This window comes from Triticum dicoccoides, chromosome 5A (assembly GCF_002162155.2).
Source record: "Triticum dicoccoides isolate Atlit2015 ecotype Zavitan chromosome 5A, WEW_v2.0, whole genome shotgun sequence".
Lineage (NCBI taxonomy): Eukaryota > Viridiplantae > Streptophyta > Magnoliopsida > Poales > Poaceae > Triticum > Triticum dicoccoides.
In genome coordinates, this window is record NC_041388.1 from 310529770 (window position 1) to 310536732 (window position 6963).

The following is a 6963-nucleotide window of genomic DNA, read 5'->3' on the forward strand; positions in this document are numbered from 1 at the left end:
GAGAGAGAGAGAGAGAGAGAGAGAGAGAGAGAGAGAGAGAGAGAGAGGTCAGTGTGGCATGGAAAAGGCAGGAGAACAAACAGTGGTGATCTATGTATGGCACCAATGCTCTGTGCTGGTTTCAGATGGAATAGTAAGTACCTCAGGCACCACCACAACCACAAGCCTAAGGCCCCATCATGCATGTATGCATGACTTGCTCTTCCTCCTCCTCTCCTTTTGCTGTCCTCCCTTTTCTGCACAAGATGTTGGCAACTTGGCATCATCTCACTGTCCATTTATGTATGCAGGCCTCAGGGTGTGCAAGTGCTGCAGCCTTTGCCATATGGTCACTACTCACTACCTAACTACATGGATATATGGAGTTTGATTGAGCACCTACAATTAAAAGCTGGAGTTTTCTTTTATCAAACAGATATATAAATGAACAGTAGTTCCATTTTTTTTCCAGACGGGGACGCCTTTCAACGGGCCAGTCTTTTTCGTGTAATTCCGAATGAACTCACTGATTAACTAGTGGACTGAAACGTCAAGTGCAGCTAGGACGAAATGTACAGATTCAATGGAGGAAGGAGAGGGGTCGTTGGTTGCATGATGGAAGCCAAGGACCATGCAACACATGGGCTTAATGTTTCTGCAGCTGGTGTCTGCCCTGGCGAAATTAGGCAGTACAAGCAGTATTCAATGTATGAACTGGAAAATGGAAATGGAAGAAGAAAAACGCAGAATGCATCCCCCGTTTCTTTCTCATAATAAAGATGAGGTGGAAACTGAAAAAGAAATGGAGACAAGGCAGTTACTACATGTGGACGGCAAGCATGCATCATTGCACGCACTTTTTCCTGTATGGGGCACTCCATGGAGGATTTCCTTTTCATTTATATATCTATAAAATTAATGGCTATAATAAAGACTTGAAAATTGTTAAGGAAAAACACCATTTGGCAAGAGAAGAACTCAGGGACTTGAGTTTTTCTTGGTTGAGAAATATTTTTGCTGTTGCCAAGGACAGGAATGGGCGCAGTCGCAACGATCTCGAGGTTTTGATTTCATTGCCTCTCCGTAGGGACTAAGGCCTCTTTGGTAATGCAAATTGAAACTCGTGTGCATGCAAGTTGCAGCTAGTGTAGGGAGAGAGAAAGAAGAGCACCTTAATTAGGATTTAGGAGCGGCGGTTGCATGCGCCGTCCAGTTCCTCGAAGATCCAGAAATTTTGTCCCAGACGCTAGCTGCAGGGGAGGCGTTGGAGTCTTCTTCTTCTTCTTCTTCTTCCTCCTCGACCTCCTCCTTGGAGTCTGTCTCTCTCCGTCCGCGTTGAGAGAGGAAGGAGAGAGAGGGAGAGAATTGTTGGGGATTGTTGCAGTATGAGATGAGTGCAGTGGGTCGAGGGAGTTATATGAAGGGAGAAGAGGAGGAGGATGCTGACAATCAAGAGATATCCGACGCTGAAGATTCTCTACTTATTGAGTGAGAGGTGAATTCAATCAAGATCAAGAGAGAGGAATAGAAAAGGGGAGAGGGAAGGAGGGAGGGAGGGAGAGGGTCCAGGATCTTGTTGACCCCACAACTCGGCGGATCGGAGGATCGATAGCCGGTGTATTATTGCCATCACTAGGTTCGATCGACGTCGCCCCCGATCCCAATAGGCCCAAAAAGCAGCAGCATCAGCCCAGCCCCGGCCGGGGGGAAACCCGAGTTGATCTTGATCGAGGCGTTGTTGTTGGTCTCTCAACGAATGGCTAACACGGCAACACACAGTTAATTTGTTCCTACGAGTGTTACTACTATATAGCATCTCTCCACTCCTTGTGGATCTCGTGATAGTGCGGCGAATCCTTTCTACAGCTCCAGCTTTTATTTCCTAAAACCCAAACGGCGTCGACTCTACATGATCTAACGGCTGATATTGCTCTGCCCCTCTGGGATCTAAGAATTTAATAATAAGGAAATATTACTAGTTTTTTTTTTGCGGGAAAAGGAAATATTACTAGTTGATCACAACAACATTAAGTACCCGCTAAAAAAATCACGACATTAATACTCATGATTTGTAGCACAATGATACTGCTGAGTAGTAAAGATTCCGGCAGAGGAGCGGCGCATCGGCGGCTCGTTCTGACCGCAGTAATGGTCGTTTAATGGTTTTGGAATCTTGATACAACTTTTGTTATGTTTGAGATGCTTTGTACTTCCGATGAATTTTTATAATAGATCTGATCAAATTCGTAAAAAAGAGAGAATGATACTGCTGAGTTGTGAAGACTTGCATGCAACGTTTTGGGGGAAAATAGTGAGAACCTAAGATTATTTGGACGAATTGCAAATAACCCGTTTTGACTTCCTCCAAATCATGAATTATTTCAACCAACTAAAATAGCAAATACAAGTGCTCTTTTGATCCCGAGCTCATACGCTGCCGCATGAACAATAAAATAAAAAAGTAAAAAAATTCAAAAAAATCTGAATTTTTTCTGTGATGAACATCGATGAATGTTCTAACCGTGTGCAAAATTTCAGGTCGAAATGACATTCGTGGAGGTATGGAAAAATAATAATAACAAAATCGATGCTCTAAAATGCTTCCAACAATAGTCTTTTTGGACCATCGTTTTTTTTTGCCCAGACCTCCACGGATGTCGTTTCAACCCGAAATTTTGCACGCGGTTAAAAAATTATCAATGTTCATCAGAAAAAATTCAGGTTTTTTTGAATCTTTTACTATTTTTTTGATTTTACTGTTCATGCGGGAGCATATGAGCTCGGGATCAAATACTCCATGTCCAGCAAATACGACTATTTTTAAAAATAACAACAAATAACTCATGATCTTCATGTTTAGATTTAAGACTAAGTATCACTAATCCTAAAGTGGGAGCTGATAGGGTCGCCTCACCTCCCACCAACCCTATATTGTGCTCGCGAGCGTCTTACATATGGCCTTTGCTCAAGCACAACCAATTTGGGCCAACCCATTTGATGCATGCATTAGCTCAATCAAATCGACACATTCCAGAAACAACTCATGCATTAACTAATTCAAATCAAATGTTAAGAAAATGTCAACTAAATCCAAACTTTTGCTTGCATCCACTAATCGTACCCAAATCAAATCAAATCTTAACAAAACATCAATTATAATCAAAGTTGGCCAGCCCATTTAACGCGTGCACTCATTTTATTTTATTTCTATGTTTTTTTTGGTTTCCTTTTTTCCTGTTTCATCTCTACTCCGAAAGGGAAAGTTGGTAGGCCGGTATCCATGGTTTATTTTCACCTCACCGGTTTAGTTTTGCCTCACCTCCCATCACCACCCCTTCACACTGGTTTTCTTTCCTTCTGTCTCACGTTAGTTTTCCCCCTCTGCTACTCCCGTATGAGTTGTTTGGTTTCCCCAAGAGAAAGGGTGATGTAGCATAGCAACAGAAAATAATTCCCTTGGTTAAGAACCAAGATTTAATCGAACCAGTAAGAGTCTACAAGCTAACAAGATAAACATCACCTACACAGACAAAATAAATGCTTGCACCCAACTTTGCAAGGGGGTTTTCAATCCCCTTGTCTTTCTAGTTGCAAGGTTAAAAGCAAATAGTGATAGATAGTGATATGACAAACGATAAAATAGTAATTGTAAATAAGGTAGGAATGTAGAATGGACCCGTGGGCCATAGGTTCGTTAGTGACTTCTCTATCGAAAGCAAGTAATGGCATGGTAAAGAAATTACTATTGGGCAATTGACATATAACAACATTCGTACGAGGGAATTCCAACTATATCTACTGTTGGGGAACGCAATAATTTCAAAAAAAAATCCTACGCACACGCAAGATCTATCTAGGTGATGCATAGCAACGAGAGGGGAGAGTGTTGTCCACGTACCCTCGTAGACCGTAAGCGGAAACGTTATGACAACGCGGTTGATGTAGTCGAACGTCTTCACGATCCGACCGATTCTAAGACCGAAGGTACGGCACCTCCGTGATCTGCACACGTTCAACTCGGTGACGTCCCACGAACTCTAGATCCAGCTGAGTGTCGAGTGAGAGTTTCGTCAGCACGACGGCGTGATGACGGTGATGATGATGCTACCAGAACAGGGCTTCGCCTAAACACCGCTACGATATGACCGAGGTGGATTATGGTGGAGGGGGGCACCGCACACGGTTAAGACAATGATCAAGTTGTGTGTCTATGGGGTGCCCCCTCCCCTGTATATAAAGGAGTGGAGGAGGGGGGAGGGTCGGCCCTCTATGGTGCGCCCTAGAGGGGTCCTCCTCCCGCTAGGAGTAGGATTCCCCCCTTCCAAGTAGTAGGAGTAGGAGAGAAGGAAGGGGATGAGAGAAGGAAGGAAAGGGGGGCACCCAATTCGGATTGGGCTAGGGGGGTGCGCCTCCCACCTTTTCCCTTCCCCTCCTCTATTCCACTAAGGCCCAATAAGGCCCGTATACTCCTTGGGGGGTTCCGGTAACCTCCATACTCCGGAAAATGCCCGAACTCATCTGGAACCGTTCCGATGTCCAAACATAGGCTTCCAATATATCGATCTTTATGTCTCGACCATTTCGAGACTCCTCGTCATGCCCGTGATCAAATCCGGGACTCTGAACTACCTTCGGTACATAAAACACATAAACTCATAATACTGATCGTCACCGAATGTTAAGCGTGCGGACCCTACGGGTTCGAGAACTATGTAGACATGACCGAGATTCATCTCCGGTCAATAACCAATAGCGGAACCTAGATGATCATATTGGTTCCTACATATTCTACGAAGATCTTTATTGGTCAAACCGCACAACAACATACAGTGTTCCCTTTGTCATCGGTATGTTACTTGCCCGAGATTCCATCGTCGGTATCTCAATACCAAGTTCAATCTCGTTACCGGCAAGTCTCTTTACTCGTTCCGTAATGCACCATCCCGCAACTAACTCATTAGTTACATTACTTGCAAGGCTTATAGTGATGTGCATTACCGAGAGGGCCCAGAGATACCCCTCCGATACTCGGAATGACAAATCATAATCTCGATCTATGCCAACTCAACAAACACCATCGGAGACACCTGTAGAGCATCTTTATAGTCACCCAGTTAAGTTGTGACGTTTGATAGCACACTAAGTGTTCCTCCGGTATTCGGGAGTTGCATGATCTCATAGTCATAGGAACATGTATAAGTTATGGAGAAAGCAATAGCAATAAGCTAAACGATCATCGTGCTAAGCTAATGGATGGGTCAAGTCAATCACATCATTCTCTAATGATGTGATCCCGTTAATCAAGTGAAAACTCTTGTCTATGGTCAGGAAACATAACCATCATTGATTCAACGAGCTAGTCAAGTAGAGGCATACTAGTGACACTCTGTTTGTCTATGTATTCACACATGTATTAAGTTTCTGGTTAATACAATTCTAGTATGAATAATGAACATTTATCATGATATAAGGAAATATAAATAACAACTTTATTATTGCCTCTAGGGCATATTTCCTTCAGTCTCCCACTTGCACTAGAGTCAATAATCCGGATTACATTGTAATGATTCTAACACCCATGGAGTCTTGGTGCTAATCATGTTTTGCTCGTGAGAGAGGCTTAGTCAACGGGTCTGCAACATTCAGCTTCGTATGTATCTTGCAAATCTCTATGTCTCCCTCCTTGACTTGATCGCGGATGGAATTGAAGCGTCTCTTGATGTGCTTGGTTCTCTTGTGAAATCTGGATTCCTTAGCCAAGGCAATTGCGCCAGTATTGTCACAAATGATTTTCATTGGACCCGATGCACTAGGTATGACACCTAGATCGGATATGAACTCCTTCATCCAGACTCCTTCATTTGGTGCTTCCGAAGCAGCTTTGTACTCCGCTTCACACATAGATCCCGCCACGACGCTCTGCTTGGAACTGCACCAACTGACAGCTCCACCATTTAACAAAAATACGTATCCGGTTCGTGACTTAGAGTCATCCGGATCAGTGTCAAAGCTTGCATCGACGTAACAGTTTACGATGAGCTCTTTGTCACCTCCATAAATGAGAAACATATACTTAGTCATTTTCAGGTATTTCAGGATGTTCTTGACCGTTGTCCAGTGATCCACTCCTGGATTACTTTGGTACCTCTCTGCTAAACTAATATCAAGGCACACATCAGGTCTGGTACACAGCATTGCATACATGATAGAACCTTGGCTGAAGCATAGGGAATGACTTTCATTTTCTCTCTATCTTCTGCAGTGGTCGGGCATTGAGTCTGACTCAACTTCACACCTTGTAACACAGGCAAGAACCCTTTCTTTGCTTGATCCATTTTGAACTTCTTCAAAACTTTATCAAGGTATGTGCTTTGTGAAAGTCCAATTAAGCATCTTGATCTATCTCTATAGATCTTGATGCCCAATATATAAGTAGCTTCACTGAGGTCTTTCATTGAAAAATTCTTATTCAAGTATCCTTTTATGCTATTCAGAAATTCAGTATCATTTCCGATCAGCAATATGTCATCTACATATAATATCAGAAATGCTACAGAGCTCCCACTCACTTTCTTGTAAATACAGGCTTCTCCAAAAGTCTGTATAAAACCATATGCTTTGATCACACTATCAAAGCGTATATTCCAACTCCGAGAGGCTTTTACCAGTCCATAAATGGATCACTGGAGCTTGCACACTTTGTTAGCACCTTTTGGATCGACAAAACCTTCTGTTTGCATCATATACAACTCTTCTTTAAGATATCCATTAAGGAATGCAATTTTGACATCCATTTGCCAAATTTCATAATCATAAAATGCGGCAATTGCTAACATGATTCAGACAGACTTAAGCATCGCTACGGGTGAGAAGGTCTCATCGTATTCAACTCCTTGAACTTGTCTAAAACCTTTTGCGACAAGTCGAGCTTTGTAGATAGTAACATTACCGTCAACGTCAGTCTTCTTCTTGAAGATCCATTTA

At 42.8% G+C, this 6963-nt stretch overlaps 1 protein-coding gene across 2 annotated transcripts in view; it reads right to left on the reverse strand.

The window, feature by feature from the left end:
• Nucleotides 1-1744, reverse strand: part of LOC119301169 (BTB/POZ domain-containing protein At5g47800-like) — a 7258-nt gene extending 5514 nt beyond the window's left edge. Inside the window, exons 1-2 of one of the 2 annotated variants that reach the window (XM_037578081.1) lie at nucleotides 1151-1744; nucleotides 142-236 (exon numbers count right to left, since the gene is read on the reverse strand). The gene's annotated coding sequence lies outside the window, so the exon portion shown is untranslated. The remainder of the gene's footprint in view (nucleotides 1-141; nucleotides 237-1150) is intronic. The other variant, XM_037578080.1, reaches the window with a different exon arrangement.
• Nucleotides 1745-6963: the final 5219 nt, after the last annotated feature.